The following is a 23,833-nucleotide window of genomic DNA, read 5'->3' as shown; positions in this document are numbered from 1 at the left end:
TCAACGGTGGGTGTGAACACGATAAAGGTGAGCATTAGAAAATGTTCAAAGGCAGTGGGAAGGTGAAAAGGTAAAGTTAAGTGGGTTATTGGTATATTTCTATATATGAGGTTATAATAGAAATAAAGTGAATTAAAAGATTTAAGTCGGGTGTAACCAAAGTCTAAGACTATGGTATGATTTAGAGTGAGCACGTAGGTGGAAATCAAATAGAGGGTTAAGTAATGAGTTATAAGAATTAACCAAAATTTATGATGGCTGGGTAGAATTATGCTCAAAGGTTAATTAATAGTTAGACTATGGATAGTCAAATAACCGTTTTCACATGAGGTTTAATTAAGAAGCCTTAAACCTTATTTTGTGAAGGTTTGATTAGGAAGGGAAAGTGAAATTCCTGGGACAAAATAGATTATGCATTTTATATGCATAATGTGGGTAAACTCAGCTTAGGTTGGTGTCATTTGCTATCAGAGCCAAATGGTGGTTGAAACAATTGATATCAAAACAAAATAATTAAATTTTGTGTTATGTTTTAAAGATGTATATGAAGGAAAGGGAAGATCAAGTTATTTGAATCTGATAAGTAGAAGGTATGACATAAGATGAGAGTAAGTGATACTCTTAAGAAGGAATCGCGGAAGCATAAAGAAAACACAGTGATGTTTGTTTTCTTTAGGAAAGAGCTTCTTCACTCAAATGTGAAAAGTGGATAGAGACTGCTTGTGAAGCCATACAGGACCTGTTTTATTTAACTCTAGGTTGAGTTTTGCAGGTTAAAGACAGAGTGAATATTGATAGAAGTAGACAAAAAAGGAAAGTTGTATGTGTTATAAAGAACAAAGTGAATGAAAGACTTGATGAACAAGTGGAAACAAAACTGAAGAATCCGATTGGAGGTTGGACAAAGAGGACAAGAGTGTTCTTAGAAGGAAGTTGAACAACAAGATTTTGAAATCTTCGGAATGATGTTTGGTTTAAATATCATTGATATGCATGTGATAGTAATTAGTGAAGCATCTATGCAAGAAGATCACAACATGAAGAGAAGTGATGAAGGAAGCCTGTAAAGGTTTCTGAGAAAAAGTGGTTGAACCTAGTATTTCATTTTTGTTTAGAATACCATAGGACAGTTGTGTTCTCAAAAGTGCAGATGAGTTGAAGTCTAGAGCTTGGAGTGCTTATATGGTTCTAGAGGAGAGAACTAGATAGATGCCAAAAGACTGAGCTTATAGGAGAGAAGCTTAGTGAGGTATCATGCAGCAGGGAGGACTTGCTATTGCATAGACTTGTGCAGCTCATAGTGAGTCAGTGAAGAACTCATAGAGATGTAGAAGAATATAACTACTGATAATTGTTGTAGAGGTTTTCAGAAAAGCCACAAAATGAAGAAGGAGGATGCCAATGCAAATGGCAAGAGAATGAGTCAAGAGGAGCTTGATAAGGAGATTGTAGAGATAAAAGAACAACTCAATGTATTGAGGATGATACTAGAGGAAAACCAAAGACAAGGTTGGGTCTTGAAGAAAAATCTATTGAAGTGTTCTAAGTTACAGAGAAGGCTACATCAGAGGTAGGTGAAGTGGTTGATGGAATAACTTGGAGAAGATGAGTTTGAAATGCAAGTGTACATTTGTGAACCAGAACAGGGTGAAGTTCTAGGTGAAGATGAAGATTTGAAGACTGAAACTTCAAGTGAGACCAAAAGGTTACATGGTTTAAAATCTGATGATTTATGTATGTTTGCATGTGAAACATGTGAGGAAGTACAATTTGCTGATATTTTCATAAAGGAGGAAGAAGACAGGAAGAATCTAAATTATGTTCTGAAAGAAGATGAGATAAAGTCAACCTCCCTTACATACTAGGAACTATAGATAAGATCTCCGACATCCTGAAAAATAATGGAATTCTAACCACTTTCAAACCCTTAAACATTATCCGTAACTACCTTAATCCAGTCAAAGACAAAATTGATCCAAAATTCCATAAAGGGGTCTATTTAATTCCCTGCTCTTGCGGCAAACCCTACATAGGGGAGACGGGGAGATCCTTTAACACAAGAATCTAGGCACACTCAACTGACATTAAACACAATCGATCCAAATCCTCTGCTCTAATTGAGCATTCTAATAAAACTAAGCACCAAATTTGTATTGAAGATACTCGTATCCTAGCCAAAAGTGATCACTACTTCATAAGGAAATTCAGGGAAGCCATAGAAATTAGGAGACACCCCAATAACCTTAATCGAGATGACGGATGGACTATAAGCGAAAACTGGATTCCAATCCTATCATCTAAATCTACACCTAACTATAATCCTCCAACTAACCTAGAACATACATGAAAGGTCTAATCCATTATAATTAAATAATACACTACCTTAATAAAATAAAATTTAACAAAAATCACAAGAAATAAACATCAATTGATATCTTAACTATAAAAACTCCACAACCTAAGAAAATAGGCAATAAACCCTAACAAATAATCATGACACATAATTAAAAATGAATATGATTAAAATTAGTACAAATTCAAAATAAAAACTATTACAATAAAACATAAATAACCCTAATAAAATAATGATAATTATTCATTTAAACAAAAATAAAAAATTGAAAATAAATAAATAATAAATAAATTGTAATAACTATAATTATAATAATTAAAATATAATCAATATAACAATTATAACAAGTAAGATTAATAACAATTAAAATTAATAAGTATAACAATTAAAACTAATAATTAAGTAGCTAAAAAAATACAATAAAAATAATTAAAGAATTAAATATAATTATAACAATTAAAATCAATAATTAAGTAAAATTAATATAACAATTATAACAATTAAAATTAATAATTAATTAATTAAAATAAATACAATGAAAATAATTAAAAATAAATAAGTAATTAAAATTAATTAAAATAAAGATAATTAAAATAATAACAATTAATACTAATATGACAATTATAACAATTAAAGTTAATAACTAATTAATTAAAATAAATACAATCAAAATAATTAAAAACAAATAAATAATTAAAATTAAAATGATAAAATTAACTGAAAATCATAATTAATATAAACCTAAAGAAATGAATATAAACATAAACCTAATAAAGATAATAATTAGATATAATTAAAAAAAAAATTAAAATTAAAAAAAATAAAAAAATAAATAAATAAATTAAATAAATAAATAAATTTAAACTCTATTTATCTGTCGGCTAAGCATCTCATCTATATATATGTGAAGAAAAATTGAGAACAGTCTTTCAAATAATATTTCACATCCTAAAGATGAACCATCGTTGCTGGTTCGAAACGTCGATCGAAAAGGAAACCTAATGCGATGTATCCGGAAGATAATCTACACAAAGATGAGATAGTCAGGTCTCATGTAAATGCCTATACATAGTTGGGGAAAAGTTTTTCTTTTTAGCATGTTACAAGGAATGAAAGTAGAGGAAGTCTGACTCATGATGATGACCAAAATTAAGAAGTAGTGGAGAAAGATATCAAGCAACCAAGTTGAAGGCTTAAAGAGGTTAAAGAGCAGACCATTGAAATATTTCTGAGTCATGTAGAAGACTTGGAACAACAAAAAGACTTTATTAAAACCTTGATGTTTGAAGCTGTTACAAAACAAGAACAATTTCTTGTGAAAGGAGGAGTTGAAATTCAGCCTGAAGAGCTGATATGTGAAACAACAGTTGAGACTATTGAACTCTGAAATTTTCAAATTGATAATTTGTGTATAAATGCAGGAATTATAAGTAGTGATGAAGTACTTATGAAGTGTAACAAGGAATTGAATTGATGGAGTATTTGTTGGGAAATTCAAAGTATGACAGTGTGATTACAGAGGAAGGAGTTCACTACAGTGGACAAGAACAGGAAGAAATCATTGAAGAAGAGGGTGAGAAGGAGAAACTAGCTAACCATCTCATAAATTATTTTGAGAATTTAAATCAGCATAGTGATGTGCTAATAGATGAGGAAAAATCATGGCGGCATAGTAAGGTGTTGCCAGAGAAATAAGAGGTAATGAGGCCTTATGATTTTTATTTTAACTATTGTTTTGTGAGTGCAGGTTTAGTTTCCAATGCTAGAGGAAATTTGGACAGATGAGCATCCAATTAAAGATGGAAGAAAATGATTTTGTGAAAGTATTTAATCCATGGAACAAAGATGTTCAATTGCTAGAAAGAATGCTGGAAGGTCAGGATTCAATCTCAAAATTAGATGTTGTTGAGGGAGATATCTTCAAGGATATTCAAGAAGTTTACGTGGAAGAAATATCTTCAACAGTAACTGGAGAAATCTCAAGGAAAATAGAAAAAGCTAAAGTAGGTAAAGCTAAAGAATGTAATCAATGGCTTAAATATGAATGGACAACGTGTAGTGAAATATAGAATGTGAAGGTGTCGAAGTTAGTGAACAACAACGACAACCTGAGAGAAAGAGAAAGAGGTAGCAACAAGTGGTTGAGTATGTACCATCCCAAGGATATGTTGGAGATGGAGAATGAAGAATTATGGAAATTAATGATGAAGCAATCTAGAATAAGGAGATTGACAGTAGCAGGAAGTGTGATCAATCAGAACTTGAAACTAATTGACAAGGACAGGAAGATGAAATAGAAGACAGCTGACATACAACAAGAAAGATATAGAGCTTTCAGACAACTACAAACTAAAGTTTGGGACCCTGGAGGTTTCCTATCAACTTATGAAAACACATGATCAGGAGATCATGAATGTTTTCTACCTTGCAAGTCTAATGCAGGAGCATTCAACTCAAGAAAAATCATTGTATTTTAGTAGATATAGGGGGTCTTGTGTTTTAAGGAAGTTGGTTTTCTAAGTGTTAAATTAATGTAATTCTTTAGGATTTTGAGTGATTTTAATGAGAATAGAAATTAATTAAGTTTTGTGAGGCATATTTGTAAATGTTCTCGAATGTTGGAGAACATGAGAGATTTAGGATAGTCGAAAGATTTGAGAATCATGATTTTGTGGGTTAAAGAGGATCCTTAGGCATAAAGAAGAGATTTTAGGATTTTGTTGAGAAGGTTATGGATCTAGAATAGAAATTGGTTATAGAAATCTTTTGTATAAATGTAAGCCTAGAAGGCATAGAAAAGGGTTAGATGGTTAGCTAGTTAGCTAGTTATTTAGTCAATCACTAGTTAGGAATTAGAGGTTTGATTGTAACCCTATGGGTAGGTAGGAAAATAGAGGCAACTGATTAGAAAATCGGGAAAGAGAGACAGAGAGTCTCAGTATGTAATTCCTAAATTATGTAAGTGTGGATTGAGTAAATCGAATGATAAATTGTGTGTGAGTTAGTGTAGTTCTGCATAATACATGTATGCAGGTGGAGTTCGAGTAGAAAACATAGAAGAGGTGGAGGATGAAGGATTAGGTTTGATCATTGAGTCCACTTGAAGGACCATAGTCAAGATTCACGAGTGATAGTGATTAAAGTATGCAGAGTTAATCTCAAGAGAGAGTTATGTGGCAGAACAACTGAAGACCGGAACCTTGGAAGAAACCCAAAACCATAGAAGAGCACTGAAGAAATGGCATAAAAACGAAGTAAAGGGATGGATGAAGAAATGGAGTGATGATGCATGGGAGTAGTTGGATCTACAAGATCAACGAACGAGGTTGAGGGCAATCGGTGGCCAGGATTAAATCACGTAGAATAAAGAAAAAGAGATGAACAATGGAGATCAAACCTAATGGTCATGAAAGAGAAGAGTTGTTTCATAAAGGGGTAAGTGGATTCTCGTGTAGCTTCAAAGCACGAAGCGGTTTCCACGAAAACAGACCCGATAATGTTTATGAACCATATCTTATTCAGTTTAAGTGTAGAGGTGATCAGAGAGATATCACGTGCTAAGAAAGTACAAAGGAATCCTTGAAAAATGGACCCGATGAGATTTCATACAATGATATTAAATCTTGCTGATATCCAGTGATTAGGACCCCATTGGTGGACAGATCGGATGGATGTCGTGTGGAGAAGGTGTGTGTAGGTTAATACGGTAAGCAAACACAATAAGGTTATGCACTGGAGTTAAGTTTTTTTGGGTTCCGGAGGATGAATGTAGATCGCGTGACAACCATTGATCTGGTGGAGTGAAATGAATGGTGGATGATGAACGTGATAAAGGTGAGCATCAGAAAATGTACAAAGGCGGGGGGGAAGGTGGAAAGGTAAAGTTAAGTGGGTTATTGGTATATTTCTATTATGTGATGTTATAATAGAAATAAAGTGAACTAAAAGATTTAAGTCGAGTGTAACCAAAGTCTAAGACCATGGTATGATTAAGAGTGAGTGGGTAGGTGGAAATCAAACAAAGCATTAAGTAATGAGTTATAAGAACTAACCACAATTTATGAAGGTTGGGTAAAATTCCACTCAAAGGTTAATTAAGCGTTAGACTATGGATAGTAAAATAAATGTTTCTACATGAGGTTTAATTAAGAAGCCTTAAACATTTTTGATTAGACAGGCAAAGTGAAATTCCTTTGAAAAAATAAATTATGAATCTTATATGCATACTATGGGTAAAGTCAGCTTAGGCTAGAATCAAGAGGCAGAGGGAAGTGGGAGAGAAACAAAGAAACAGGAAGTAAGAGAGTGAGGAATTTGTAGAGAAAATGAGAGACGGAGGGAGAGAGATAAGGATTTGGAGCGGGGAGGGATAGAGGTGGAGAAAGAGAGCAAGAGAAGGGAGAGAGATAGAGCTAGGAAGACATAGAGATAAAGGACAGAGAGAAGTGGAGAGAGAGAAGGACATAGGGAGGGAGCGACATGGAGAGAGATATAGGGTCAACGATAAAGTAATATGAAATTTCATCTACTCATTGATGTAATAAAATTTGATATATGAAGTATGGCTTATCACTCAATTGGTTCACAATATCAATTTAAAGAAAATGTACATTCATTTGTAGATAATAAACTATGGAAACTCTTGTGTAAATGATTCTCTTTTTGCAATTGTATATTTATTAATTTGGCTCATCTTAATATGATAATGAACTCTTCCCCCCATTGAGCATGTTAACCTTTCAAACGTTTGTGCATTGATCTTTGAGTTTTTGTGTGTTGTGAGTTGCTGTTTATTTGAGTTGGTCATTTTTGCTTGAGTTGTTTTGTCTTAACCTTGTAAAATTGTGTCGATGTACCCTATTTATCAAAAACATATAGCATTAATAATCCTTATAATTTCATGGAAATTTTCTTTTATTTGAAACCGCAAGAAATGTGGATTGTTACATGCTATATACTATTGGAAATTTCTCAAGGAAAGAAACCTACATATTATATGTAAAAAAATTTAGAATTGGTTAACAACAAACTAAAATAATTAAGTATGCATATTTTATAATATTAATGCATATTATTTATATTTCCATTATAAATTTACAATTCACTCCAAAAACGTCACTATAAACAATTAAAATAATTGGTTAAAACCGTTAAAAAAATTGTCACTATTTCCATGGTCTTAGAAAATATGTTATAGTAATATTCGTAGTTATCCATATTTTCATAATTGATAGCATAGATTTTGAAACAATACTTTTTCCATATTGTACTCATATATTAAATAATTTAAACCAAAATTACATAGTTTAATTTAGTTAGTTATATTTATTATTTGTAATAATTGCGGCATAAGGCATTACCCTTTGAAAATAATTCCCCAAGTTGCCAGAATGTCCCTATCTAGAGCACCAAATTAGATGATAGAAGATTAAATATTTTTCTGCCCTTGGATTAATAGTTAGAAAAACAGTTAAGTGGCACAATTAGGGAAAAAATTCATACAACCTTCATCGATATAAACACTCGAGCAGTACTCCTTATTGCATCGTAGGACTGGTTCCCTTTCATTGGCAAATGTAAAGAACTTACAAATGAGCGGGCATATAGTGTTATTTGCTTTGTATCTTTATTTTTGGGTGTTTTCATGGTGAAACTTCATATACATATTCTTCCATAAAACCTTCATAAATCCCACCTGTAGGAGAGGCGGCGATGTGAAACACAATCTGCGCCCAAGTTCACAAGCTGAATAAAAACTCCTTTTTGCTCTGCCATAATTTAGCCTACTTCTAGTGAATTCTACCAACTTAGCCTTGCATCAAGTGCTTTGTAGAGGCTTAGCACTATTGTCTCCTCCCTAGTGTACGGTGCAAGACCAACCGGTAGGAAAGGTCATTGGATTGCCAGGTCTAGCCCATTCCATTCTTAATTAATCCATGAAGTAACGATTGGATTAAGGATTAAGATTGCATCATTCATACCTAACTAAGGAAGGAATTTTTCTTTCATTGGATTATTAAGGATTTCGAAGTAAGGGATGTGTCTGGAGAGAAACATGCACCCTATATCTGATCTGGAGGTGAATGTGAATGGAGAAGAAACATTCTTTCTAGAAAAGGTATTGTTATCCTATCCTTCTGTTTTGTTTTTATTTTATTGGGAAAGAGAAAATAATGGTTCTATGTGTTAGCCTCACTCTCATAATAAAACAATTATAACTAAAAAAATTATAATGAAATAAATGAAATCTTGAGAATTAAGAGTTAGTTCCTCAAACTAGGGAGTTTAGTTAAGATGAGAGATTCTCTCCAACTAATTCTCCTAGATTATTGTTTTGTTGAGAAAATATATCAACCAAGTTTGTCCAAGATAGAAGTACTATCTTGAGACCAACTTCCTCGTGTATTTATTTGTACTATTATCATTCTTTGCACATTGGATTAATTAATAATGAGAATGTGAGGAATGTTGTAAGGCTGAGGCCTTTTCCGCCATGTCTATTTTCTATATTTCTTATATTTATTTTATGAGTGTGAATGAGTGTGTTATTATTTATTTGTTTATCGGAACCAGGGTCGCGCTTGGCATTATCTTTCACAGGTGCATCGTGAAAAGATATGTAGAAGCAAAGAAATAGAAAATTTCATCCTCAAACTTTAAGAAACATCCATCAAATGATTTAAGAATACGTTAATGCAACCTTGAGAAGGGAAGCTGAGAACTATAAATTGATGTTGAAAGGTAATGCAATTGAGTCAGAGTTCATAATTTTAGCTGGTTTGTTGTAGGTTCAATGCAAACCTTGGAAGAACATTGTTGAATCGGAGAGGGTCGGGCACGTTTTTATACAAATTCAGATCTATCAAGTCCCCTACCTCGTTGGCATATGGTGAAAATAATTCACATAGATTCCTTTCTCACTAGCCTATGGTGAAAATGTCGAAACTCCAGCTGAGGTGGAAGAGCGCTTGCAGCATGGGCAAGTGTAGCAGCAATGTAGAGCATGGCACTCATAAGCATTATGTCATTTTTGGCAATCTTCGCAACTGCGTGCTGAGGTAAAATATGAAGCCTCTCCTTCGGTTGAAATCATCTCTGCAACTGAGTTTCTAGAAACACAACTTTGCAAGACTTCAAGGTTCCAAGCTAAGATCAAGATCAACTTCTTTCCACACTAAAATTTACTCTTCTTCATGTCTGGAATCTCTGTTGCTTTCAGTAATGCTCTGGTCATATTTTTTTGAAATAATTGTGATATGAGTGGCAAGGATTTTGTAATATTTGTCGAGTAATACGGTTATTTGTAATTTTGGAAGCAATAAGGAGATTCTATTTGTAAATTTGTTATTTTAGAGAGATAAGGAGTATTTTTAATTTTTTATGTAATTGAGTCATAAGTGCTTTTGTGAAGTCATAAGTGAATTTTTTGTTTTTGGAGTGATAAGGTGAATTTTTTTTTGTAAATTTGGAGCGATAAGTGAATTTGTTTGAGTGAAAGTGATTATTGTAATCCAAGTAATATTTTACCTTGAGAGTGATTGAGTCACTACCGGCGGTTTTTGACGACAATTTGCAAGTGTGACATTCTCATTGAGAAGTTTCCATGGCAAAGTTGTGACATTGCAGAATGATGTACTACAGTAATTAATAAAATCATAATTTTTGTGGTGCTTGTGTCCTAGATCGTCCCGAAATTGAATAATGGGATCTTAGGTACAGGGTGTGTAATGAATGCATGTGCATGACTTGTGTTCAGATTATCAAAACACTATATTTGTATTATGCTTCAAGAATTACATGCACATAAGCAAGCTTAAGCATAAGAACACTTAATCAAGCTCCTGTAGTCAAGCTTAAGTACACAAGCACAAAGTGTCACGTCATCAACTTGATAAGATGATCTTACAACAAAGAACATTTCATGTCATGTAATCAAAGCAATCAAGTTAAGGACGCTACAAAATCAAGCATTTCAAGCCAAGATGACATCAACATCATCAACACTTTTTGTATCACTTGCAGATAAACATGTTTTAACTTAATTGTATGAGAGCACTCTCGGTTGTAACTGAAACCCTAATTTGAATTGTAAAGGTGAATACATTAAGTCAAGTAAGTCTTCAACCGAGACATAAAGATTGAACTTGTAATTTGTTTGTTGGGTGCATTATCAATAGTATTCGACAACATTTCCTTTTTACTAGCACATTCAGTGAGTACATTCAAGAAAGAAAGAAGTGTCAGTAATCAATCAGGCAAGTTCAGGCAAGCTATCTAGCAAGAAATCATCATCAAACGAGTGTGAATTCTAGTCTTCTATTCTTCATGTGAGCATCAAATCAAGCCTATATTTAATGCAAGTGCAATAAGAAATAAATCAAGGGAGTGTCATTCAAATAACAAAGCAAGCGAGCATGTCATTCAAGCAACCAAGCAAGCGAGCTTGTCAAAAGTAAGTGTGAAAGTTCAAAGCATGACATCTACAACAAACAAGACAGTGTGAAGTTGATTGAAGCATTCACAAAGTGTCAGTGAAGCATTCAAGCAAAGCAATCGTCATCAAGCAAGCGTGAAATCAAGAGTTCAAGCAACCATGTTATAAAACCCTAGCAAGTGTCTAAAGCATCAGCAATAAGCAATAGTACAAGAGAGCCTGAATTCAAAGTGAGCAAGCTAACATGGTGACACACATCCAGTTGTCCCAAATTCTTAACAATTTGATTTTATCATCAGCAGGTGACATGGTGAACATCAACAAAACAACTCTTGCTGATATTCAAGTGCATCTTCAACATGCACATGAAATGATTGAGTTCCTTCAATTGGAGTTGCAACTACAAAGAAATGAGTTGCTAGAGAAGATTGATGCTTCCAAGTCTTTGAATAATACAAATACAACTATTGATTCCAAGTCACTGATCCAGCCAACTTCAATTGTCGAAGTGGTCCCTAATCCAGTTCAAACTTCGTCCAAACCAATCATCAAGACATGGGAAGAACTTCAATGTAACAAAAATCGACGAGGATTAGGATATGACAAAGATGAAAAAAACTTGCATATCCTCGATTATTCTAAGCCAATCAAGTTCATCAGTGCAGGGTTTCTTGATCAAATAACATCAAAAAGCCATGAGAAAGTTGCAGACAAACATACATGTGTGCAAACTGTAGTTCCAGTCAAATCAAAATGCCTTCATTGTCAAAGAACTAGTCATCTGGAAGATCAATGTTTTGATCACCATCCTTGTAACCATTGTGGCAAGTCAAATCATTCGTCAGTGCAATGCAACAAACAACAACAATCAACTAGATTAAAGATAAATTATTCATGGATTGATCCCTAGGAATGGTCATCCATGGTCAGAATATTGTATAAGTATTGCAATTGAATTCACTCACACATATTGTAGCCAACAGTAAAAATGAAGATGGTACTCTCGTGCAGTTGAATGGGGGTGTACACCAGTCAAACACTCCTACATCTGAAGGGGGGAGTTCAAAAATAATTTAAAGAATATTGTCTCTCCTTTTAGCTAAGAAAGCAGGGAAAATGTCAACGAAATTGACAGTGGTAGTTAGACTAAAAGTCTCGACAACATCAACAAAGGAGCCAGTGGGCATTTTCATCAACGAGTGAGTATCAACAAATTCGTCAGTGGGTGACCGACAACAAAGTCAGCCATGCATAGTTTTCAAACAAAACAAAAGCAACAATGAGTTTTTTTTCAAAGTCATCATCCAGTGAGTGATCATCAAAAAATATGCCAAGAGGTCAGGCAGGGCAAGTGAAGTCATGCAAAGTGATACTTGATGTTTTACGAGGAGGTACTTAGGCATTTGAGTCGGTGGGTAGGTTCTGCTACAATGGGATCAACAACATTGATATCACATCCACCAACATATGAAAGCTTTTTTGTGTGATCAAGTATCTAGAGATGAGAGAAGAGATCTAAGAAGGGAACCTAGAGATGACATAAGATGTCCAAGAATGGAACTTGGTGAGGTGAGCCAAGGATTTTATGAAGGGCTTGGCCTCTTGGAGGATATGGTATTGACAACAGATTCTATAAGGATTATTCAGATATGTATTGATGTATTCATAGATGAATTGATTTACTCATAGAAAGAATGAATGTTGAATGTGATACCAGTCCTACTTCGTCTTCTCCTGATAGTATTGGGATTTGGTATTCTTGTCATACGAGAAGCTCTGAGAGCTCAAAAACTAAAATATGATGGTGGTTTGAAGATTTTCCGTCATTGAGTATGTATCCGATGGAAGGAATTGTGAAAAACATGATTGCCCAGAAAATGGACAACTCAGTTATCAATAGATTTCTTTCACATAACTTGAAGTCTACCTTGCCCGTGCTTGGGAGGGATGAGAAGATTGTGCACCACTATGCCTAGAAGGTACAGAGGGAAGTCCTTGAAATTGTTGTGGGTTTTCTTCATTATTTGGCGAGAGAAACAGTCACATGAATGAGCCTTTTTGGGATCCTAAGAGTGGCCACTATGTTAAATACCTGTAAATTATGCAGGAAACAACTATACAATATGATTGGATCACTGTTTGATAATGCTACATTGGATAGCATATTGATTCTTGCACCCTAGGGGATGGGATGCATCTATGATGTGGATCTTGTTCTTAGATTTGTGCATATTTTCCTCATGGATTACGTGATGGTTTCTATGACTGAATTTTACACTAGCACTATCGAGCCACTTCTAGCATTTTCTACCAGAGTTGGCTAAAGAGGGGAGGTAGCCTCATGGACACATATATTATAAAGGTGGCCTCCGATGTTAATCTCAAGCCCTCCAAATTCCAGTTTCTTCTTAAATCATTGCCAGATGTTGCTAGAGATTCTTGTGATGTGCTTTACAGAGCCTTGGATATGTATCTTGAGGTAAGCCCTAGATGCACTCTCTAAAACAGACTCTTTAATATCACCTCGATAGATACAATTTGTTTTATTTTTTTAAATTGTTTTGAGCTAGGATGTGCCATTACAATTAATTTCTTTAATGTGCCTTGAATTCTTACCTACAACAATGGATCTTCATAGGAATCGCCAATCATATGAATGTGTTCATCAAAATTGTATGAATAAGCACAAATAAGTTTTTCTATTTGGCCTGAATAAACACTATCAATGGCCTAACTATAAGAAAGTCCTAATAAAAAAAAAGGTTCTTTGAATTATCGACTTAAATGGGGTTTTAATCCAACTCAAATGAACACCAAAGTCAGGTTCTTTCATATTACCTCAGATAAACATACAACAATAAATTAATGGGAATTTACTATCTGCCTCTCCACTATGGGGGAGGTTACTATTCACCTTGGCTATTGGGTTAGGTGATTAGAGATTTCCCTGTGTCATGTAGATTGATATGAGTGGAACCATAAGTCGGTAAGAAACCATGAACTGGGAGAACATGGGTGCTTAATAATTTCTGAGTGTCATTTGAGTTCTGAGCTTCACCTACCCAAAACTGAAAATAAAACAATACAAACGAGAGCTATTTCATTTTTCTCTCGATTTGTGTAAATAGGTTCATTAATCTATCTTGAGTTAATATTATAAATGGTTTTTCAAGTATTAAAACTAATTGTAAACAATTTATGCCAATTTTGTTCATGACACTAAAATCAAATTCTTTAATCTGACATGAATAATAGTGGAAATAGATTCCTCACATTAAAGGCCAAATCATATAAGGGGGTCTCTGGTGTATCCATTAACACAAAATATATTATTTAATATAAGCTCAACCATTCCAAATAAATGATCCAAGTAAGCTTTCATTAATATGAATAGTTTCTTAAACTAGCTTCATATCAATCGGGTTTGTGCTTTTCAAATCGTATACATGCCTTCCATATGGTAACCTCAGTTAATACTATAATTTTTCATGAATTAAGTCAAAATCGGTTGAAAGTTATTTCAATCTTAGCCTAAGAGAACATGCATGAGTTTCTTGAATCCAAGATCAAATTATTAAAATGTGTTTCATTATTTCAGCATGAATGTGTGTCAATTGTATGTTGTTATTAGTGAGGCTTTTAACTTTGTCTGAAATTATACTAGTGGGTTCTCTCACTATGACTGACACACAAAGGCAAAAATCCTTCTCATGTTTATTCTTGACAACTATTGTGGGTTCTTTAAGTCAAACCTAAATTGTTTAACTTGGTTATTAATGCAACCTCAATCAATGCCACTTGGTTCTTTTAATTTAAGCTCATGTCAGAAGTTAAGAACATGAGATTTTTTCAAAAAATCTGATTCAATACAAAAAAAATTCTTTGAATTTAAGCTGATGTCAGAAGTTAAGAACATGAGATTTTTTCAGAAAATCTGAGTCAATACAATTAGTTTCATTGAAATCAGCCTTAAAACTGAGCCTGTAGCAATAGCTATGGTTACCTTCATCTGACCTAAATCATTCATAATGTGAACAAAATTCTAAACGTTGGGTTATTTAGCACTTCTATTGATTTCTTATAATTGAATTAAAACTAAGTATGTTTAATGGAAACTCATTTGAGAAATTGTGATTATGAGAATCTATGTTCCTATTAAAAAATGTCCTTTCCAAATTGATCAATTATCACAAACTCTCTTTTCAATCAAACAAACTCATTACACAAAATTCTAGATTTCCATCAAGAAGAAAAATACAACTCCTATTGTTGCAAAAAGCAAAGCTAAGAAGCACACATGATAGTTATTATGTGAAAATTTCATATTCCTTTCATTCTAATAGTGATAGCAGGATGCATTTTCCCCATGAAGAAGAAATCACACGCAGGAGTTTAGTAATTTTGTACTCAGAAGAGCTTGATTATAGTACTGTGATTTGTGAGGAAAATCAAGAGTTGAAGGGACACCTGTAGGGGATGCAGTGGAGATTGAGGGAGTTGGAGAAAGTTCACAAAAAATTTCATTCTCAAATGTCAAGACTCACAAATGTCAAAATTAAAAATAGCGTTAGCCATACCATCCATAGATTAGCAAATCTTTGTACACAATAAGGAATAAAAGAAATGTAATTCAATTTTAACACGAATGAATTCATCTTTTACCATAAATATAACATGTAGGAAACTGTTGGATTGGTTGAACAATGTATATTTGACAAAATTATTTTTTTAGAATATTCTTAGAAAGATATAATTGTCTTCAATTTCTCATGCAAGCATGGTTCCTCTAATCTAATATTTTAATGCTTAATTGATGTTTTCCTTTTGTTACATAGTGACATGTTTGTTAACCAAATGATACAGGAAAACATGTTACAGCAGGAGAATCATTGTCAGCTACTTTTTTAGCACTTATATTTGTATTTGTCCTATTTCTGCTTAAAGGATTCCTCTTGTCTCACTTGAAGGGTTCAATATATTGTTTATTGCAGGGTTGAACATGTTTGTGCATCATTCCACTATGAAAATATATACACACAGATCCACCTGACCCTTTCCTCACATACACATATATCTGCCACTATCTTTATCAAATTATTCATGGCGAAGAATGATGCTCTATGGCCCAAAATGTGTACTTAACATGAATTCCTTGATGCCCCTTTTCCTTTTGATGTTTTGAACATAATTTCAGTATTAAATTTGAATGCATCCAAAAAAGGACAATACCCATTTTAGAAAAGAGGTATAAAATATGAATAATTGATATCGGACAACAACCATTTTAGAAAAGAGGAAAAATAAGGGAAAATCATAGCTGCAAGATTGAAATTGGGGAAGCTTAAATATGAATATATTAAAAAGCTGGATTTGAGATTTGAAATCCAATGTATGTTAGACATTTTAATTTTTCAATGGATTCCTTCACCAATTTTTGGTCCTTAATGGGGATCATAGTAGGCTTTTGGTACTTGGTCCCTCCCTAAATGATGGAAATGGTGAGGAGATCGCTGGAATCATGGCAGGATAAATGTAATGCTTACAGGTTTTTGAGGATTCCTTGGCACTATGGCTATGATGGGGTGTAGGAGAATGAATTATATAATAATGTTAGTACATATATCAGTGCCCTGAGAGGTTATGTGGATACTCATTGTGCTAATTTGTATAGTGCTAACAATTCCAATGATATGTTTATTTCATTAGAGGCAGGTCAGAGTGTGGAGGACATGTTTTTAGGTATCAGGTTGTGGGGGATACATGACGTGAAGAAGAAGGATGGTGAGGTGATCCATAAGAGGGATAAGGTTGTTGTCCTAAGACTCTATGTAGGTTGTCACAAAGGAAGTCGATCACAGGAAGAAAGATCTCAAGCTATATAAAAACATAAAGGATTCATCTGTTGACTCACCTTGTTGTGGTTTTACATATTTACCTTTCGATTTTCTAAGTATCTGCTATCTTGGTACAATTTCTCTTTCTTCTCCCTCTCGATTTGGTTGTTCTCTCCCCTGCTTTTGGTCTCACCTCCTTAATATTTTTTTCTCTTCCTAAAGTTCATTTTATCCACCATAGTTAAAAAACATGTAAGAGTGGGTTTCAACAAGTGTTGAAGCTTTGAGCAAGAAAATTTCATCAATAGAGGCACTTCTCCTTTGATTTTCATATGGATCAGCTAACTGTAACACCTAAAATTCACATGTACACCTGAAATGGTGGTGGTTGCAATCATGAATTTCTTGCACAAAAACATTGAAAAAATAGTTATCATGGCCATCAATTGAGCAAGAGGCTTATGGGGAATGTGCATATGCACCTCTTTCTCAATATATGGCGATGATAACAAATTTTCATTGTTGTTGTGGAACACGTTCATGGTTCCCACCACCATTTGTTAGATGGCGAGGAACAACGTACATGAGAATCTATGGTGTTATGGTAAACCTCCCATGTGCATGACAAACTGTAATATTAAACAAAAAAATCCTAGTATAAAGAGAAAGAAGGAAAATCTAATTTTTGATTTCAATTTCTTGCCAAGTAGAGGTAGAATTATACTAGAGGATAGTATTGAAGATTTTATTGGTAAAGAGAAGATTATGAATAAATGTAAACTTGAAAGAACACCTTTAAATATGAAGAGAAAGGATAGAAAGATTTCATCATCATGATCTCAATTCTTTACCAGTTTAATTAGATGATAGTGGATATATTATTGAAAATGTGAAGGATAGTAATAACTGGCCTGAGGTAGAGTAAGAGCTACAAATTCCTTGATATGAATAACCTAGAAAAGGATGTATACTACCATTGATTACTAGATGAATCAAGATTCCTCATGAAAAAGGTTGTGATGTTGACTTTGATAGGAAAGTGTTGCTTCATTATGTTGTGGATGCAATCTTAGGAGCATTAGGTCTCCCTACTTCTATTACTCTACCTACACTGTGAAACATATCTAGCAAAATCTTTCATGTTTATGTATCTGGAGTGCATACTTCAAATTCAAACTGATTAAATACATTTAGAGGATCATTAAAATTACCATACTTACATAAAATATTTATAAATACACAACAAGTATTGATATCAAATAAGAAAACTTATTTTAGCATTTCATGTAAAATCTTTAATGCTTCTAATATCTGGCCTTTCATAGATAAGTCCTTAATTAAAGTCTTGCTTGTATCAAAGATCATGCACCTCTCCATTTTTCACTACATGATCAAGGAATGTAGTTGCTTTATGCAACATGCCCTCTACATGTAACAAACTCTCTTTATAAAGCGCACTAAATATGTGTATCGATAGAAATATCAATGCATTTCCCTTTGTATATTCCATCCAGGTGTTTTTAACAACAATCATTGTACCAACTGTAGAATATTTATGAGAAACATTCAATCTGTTGAACTCAAAATGCTTTCTTCTCAATCTGTCTATATCATTTTCATTTTCCTCAATAAAGGCTTCATTATAATATTCTCTATTGTAGTATACTACCCTGGGAAGTACAACCAAATTTGGTTTTTTATCATCTAAGTCAGCAAGAAAAATTCTCCATATTCACAAATTTGTAGCCAAATGGCCAACCTAAGTGGATGCATATTTGGAACGTATTCTTTCATCTCAAACATATTTATATTCTCATTCTTACCATCTAGATCTTCACGTTGACACTCTATTCTACTTACTGCAACTAGCATGTAGTTGCAAAGGCCTTCCACATATTAAGGTATTGTTTATGAGAGTATAAGAATATCTTTTGGTTGAGCATTAATATTTCTTTCCCTTCCTCCCTCCTATATCACATCCTCTCTGAAATCCACATTCTGTATACCAGCACTGCACCTTTAGATGGTTGTAGATTTTTTTATTTTTTTATTGTTTTATTTTATTTTTATTTATTTTTTATTGTTTTAGTTTTTTATTTTTTATTTTTTTTATTTTTTTATTTTTATTTCTTATTTATTTATTTATTTATTTTTATTTTTATTTTTTCTTGAAATTTTACAGCTACATATGGAGCTTTAGAGATGGATTTAAGAATATTGTGCAGTTCATCGCTTGTTTAATCTATGAGATGTGTAATAAAAAGTTTAAGGTATTCTTCTATGGACTCAAACCTCTGTAGGATATATTTAACCTCAAAAGAAAATTACACACCTTTTCTTGTTGAATTCATTGTGAGGCACATCACGTAAACTCACAATTTTTTTCAATGTTAGAAAGAAGAGGACTTTTGCATTGCACTTACACTAAAAAACTCAGCGGTTGGTTGTCTCTTCATTAAAGTTGAGACCTTCATGTAGATACCCAATACCATGAGTCAATACAAAATGAAATTTTTTGAAGATAACATTTCACACATGTAATCAAAGCACAAGGGATTTGGGGATTTCTCCACTTGAAGCACTCTAGAATTAAATCATTACAAATATGGTCCCAAGTTGATCTTCTTGCAGTCCGTCGTTGAGCTCTCTTTAAAAACAAAAATTGTCAAACATCCCACCATAGTCTTATGTCATATCTTACTGGTGGATTTAGAAGAAAAGTTACTTATAAGAATGGAAATTTATGGCTACTTCAGGATATCCTTATTCTAGATGATGATGATGATATTGAACCACAAATAACACAAAGAAAACTTGTACAACAGAAGAGGTTATGGTGCATATAATCTCAATCATGGAAGTCTCTTGCAAAAGGAAAAACCTTTGGTGTTGAATATTTTCCTTGAGAAATTGTTAACTATAATCTTAATTTGCACAAGACTGTAAAGAAACAAAATCACATAAGACTGAAAATGCATCTCCTTACTGTAGGATGGAGATTTTGATTCAAATATCATAGGGGGAATCATGATGTTTGTTATATTTCCCCTACATGTCAAAATTACTATTCTCTTTTATGAGCATGTTTGGAATGGAAGCAGCAGCAAAACATTCAAGGAGTAATAGATGTAAATCATGACAATAATGTGGAGGCTAACAAGTCAAGAAAATTCTTTTGGGGGCTACTTCTTCATTTCCTCCTCTTGCAAAAAGCTAGGGCATGGACTACAAGAAACATGTCTTCAAACATTGTATGTCCAAAGAGGTTAAGAAGAGTTTATAGGTTTAAGGAAGTAGTAAAACAATAAAAAAACAATAATGGTAAAACAATAAAACAATAATAATGAATTGTTGAGGATGCTTTGAAAATTAACATAGGACTGAAGAGAGAGCATTGAGTAGGAAAATGTGATGAGAAGTGCAAGTGCACAAGGACTGAATGTCAAAAAGTCAAGGTAAGGTCTACTAGAAATTTACGGATTTCATAGTAAAAAGAATAAACTTGATTCATAAATTTTTCTTGACGGTCAAAAATGGAATAAAGGAAGATTGTGCCACCTTGTGAATAGTTTCTTATGCTACTTGTGACCAATTTTTACTACACTCTCAAGGATATTATATTTGAGGCTGAAAATAATAAAGAAGGATTAACTCGGTCCATTCACAATCTGACACACATATTTGGCTTCTCTCCTTGAGATTGATGAATTTTTTAGGCACATTGTTTGTTTACACTGCAATTTGCAGACATGAGGGGCTGTCTTTCAAGTACCCAGTTAAAAATATTTCATTGGAATAATTAATGGATGCATGTGATGGAAAATTGATTGCATATCAGGGAATATGGGCTGCCACAAATCCTTATCAAAATAACGAGGCCTTTGATTATGTTAATGGAGATGTGTATAAATGGAAATGCCGTTGGAGAATACTTGCACAAAAAAATGATCTAGAACCATTACCATATGAGGGTGAAGGTCTCAGTCTGGATGAGGAAATGAAAGACAAAGGCCTCGTATGGGATGCAATTTTTAATGAAAGTAAGCTCTTACATTGAGTGCTTAGATAGGAAGTTCCGCATGCCTTTGTTTTGACTAGATTGTTTTGTTGTATTACATTTAACATTAAGATTTCTTTTTTTCATTCAAATTTCGCTATAGTTACTTCACCTAACATATCACATTTTTTTCTTCTATTCTTTTCTTCCATATACATTACTGACCTATACCATTTCCTTAATAACTTCTCATACAAATGCTAATTTACTTCATAATAAACTAATTTAAATAAAATTTATTTTCCATAATTTAACCTAATTAATTATAGATATTTCAATAATTAAATATCTGAAAATGGTTTAGTCTACAACTCCGGATAAAATACAATGATTCTAATATGGCCATCATCGCAATGATTATAATATGGCCATCATCACAATTCGTGTGCCTACTAAATGATTAAAGAAAAAACATGTTAAAAGAATATTCATTAACATTTTTCATCAAACAAAGAATTCATTAGTATTCATTTTGAAATTAAATTTCACTGTAAAAATCTGGAAATTTTACATAAATTGGATGAGAGTGTCGGTACACTATACAAAGAATTCTAATATATTAAAGTGAACTCAAATATTTGGATTCAAACATTTTAAGGAGGATGACCAGAATCGCATTCCACACTGGATTTTGAAATCAATGGGGATATGGAGAAATGAGTGTTTACAATAAATAGCTATTTCTTGAAGATCACACATAAAAACCCATCCTAGAAGATTCCACAATAAAGAAAAATAAAATGGTTATTATGGACATTGTGAGGTATAAGAATTTAAAAGGGATTTAGGAGAGATGCTTAAATGCCAATCGATTGATGTAGAGGCCAAGACCATTTAAATTATACATTGTTCCACAAATGAACAAATCTTAAACCAAATCATTTAAATGCTTTAAAATGACACATTTAAAAAGTGTGTAATTATTTTACTTTCAAAATGTAATTTCATGTTAAGAGACTAATGCTAAATACTCCATCCGTAGCATTATCATAAATTGTGAATGTTCTTGTAAATGTTACTTTGGAAAGAATATGAGGAGCTGTAATTGGATATGAAGAACAATTTAGACATCCAGGAAATCAAGAATAAATGTAACGCAAGGATTTCGTTTATAGGGGTAATTTCAATAAGAACTCTTAATGCATTGTGTTATTCAAGCATCTAATGATAGATATTTCGTAGTAGTCAAAATAATTCACTAGCTTGTTGTTTCAAAACTATCAATGTTATTATAGAATAGATATTTGAATGGATATTTGTAGAGAACATGGGTAAATATTATAAATATGGAATATCACACATCTATAAGTACTCTATGACCATAAATTATTTAGACACTTGTTATAGTGAAAAATATTTAAAATCATAATAAAATTGGAAAGGAAGAGATAAAATAAAAGTAAATATAATTATTAATACTATATTTCTACTTTGATGTTACTATTTTATTTTTGACAAAAACGAAACATATCTGATATTTTTAATTCTTGGTTACCTATATATCTCATTTCTTATTGAAAAAGAAAAATATTATGTAAATTGGACTATGACATAAGTAAGTCTTTGAGTCCAGTTCCTTTAAAATTTCAATTTTTTTACTAAAAATCTATAAGAGAAGAAACCAAAATTCATTATAATTTTGACGATATAAAACTATATAATAGTCTATATTTCAATACCATGTTTCACTTTCAATGTCATAACAATTTGTTTTTATTTTACAGAATTTATTTTTTTCTTTATTTTGACATAGTTCAATACCATGTTTAATTTCCATACTAATAACAATTTGTTCTTATTTTAATAACGTTATTTTTTTCTTTTACACCTACCAAAATAATAAAACACTTTTAACCTTCTAAATTAAAATTAATTATTATTTTATATTTTAAATAGTAGTATTTTTTTTAAATTTAAACATAATAATAATAAATAAATAAAAGACAAAATTATTCCCCATCATAATAAATAAATAAATAAAAAACAAAATTATATTTTATTGCGGAATAGGTAAGAGATATATCTGAACCTGAAAGAAAATACTATAAAGATCAAAATATGTCCTACGACGAGCAAGAACACCCCAACGATCACAATACATAGTAGTGAGAGAAGGCCCTAAGTTATATATACTAGTGCGAGAAGGCCCTCGGTTAAACCGGGCGTATCTCCTCATTTGTTCTTTCCAGCCATAATGTAGGTCCGATGATTCCTTGTTATCTCTGCCTTGCCATTCACGTCCACCTTGTACTTCTCTGTTGGTGGACATGGAACATTTTTGTCGTGATGAGGCCCGCAAGATTTTCCCGCTAACCCCACTTCCAACGACGAGCCAACAATACTGCTTTGAGGCGGTGGTGGCGGTTTTGGAAGATTGTTCTCGGGTTGACCGTTTGCAAGTGATTCCCATAGAGCTAAACCTTCTACTGCTACAGCCGCTTCAACGGAAGAATGAACATTCATTCTTTTGTCAGTAATCCCATGCATTTGCCTGCATGTGGCGGAGACTTCCTTTAACACCAACGTCATCACAAGTAAGAGGAGAGCAGCATCTACAATAACAGACATACTGATTTTCATCTGCATGGGCAATGACACTATCAGCTTATTTCTGTGTTAAAAACGATGTGTCAGGAATGACAACTTTTATGCCCTTAATCGGATATCGCTGAAAAGATCGGATGTTGAATAACGATAGATGGTTCCTAGCTAGTGGTTGGACATAAGAAAAATTATGGCAGAAATGCTGTGTAGGGCTGATTTGCAATTGCACATAAACTATTTCATGCATATACAATACTCACAAAGGGTCATAGTCTATAAATACATGACGGAGAAGTGGAGGGGAGGCGGATCCGAATTTCAAGATCTGAGGTTGCGATATCTGAGTTCATGGGGAACTCATAGAGACCATTTGGATCTTCCCCTTATTGAATATCTATGTTGAATCGATTAGCGTAGGGGATCTCCTGAAGGAATAGGAATGTGTGACCGAGGTCGATGTTTGACTCAGCATCGCTTCCGGGTAATCCGAGAAGACCATTGGACTCTTTCCGCTGTTAACTACCCGATTTCATCGTAGAGGAGTGCGAGAGGAGATAATAAATTTGTTTCCAGGCTTGGCGATGTAAAACTGAAATGGGAATGAGCATAAA

This window comes from Pinus tabuliformis, chromosome 3_2 (genome assembly GCF_031772625.1).
Source record: "Pinus tabuliformis cultivar Carrire ecotype Pingquan chromosome 3_2, CPIR1, whole genome shotgun sequence".
Taxonomy (NCBI): domain Eukaryota; kingdom Viridiplantae; phylum Streptophyta; class Pinopsida; order Pinales; family Pinaceae; genus Pinus; species Pinus tabuliformis.
The sequence above is the reverse complement of the archived record's forward strand: the minus strand, read 5'-3'. Positions refer to the sequence as shown.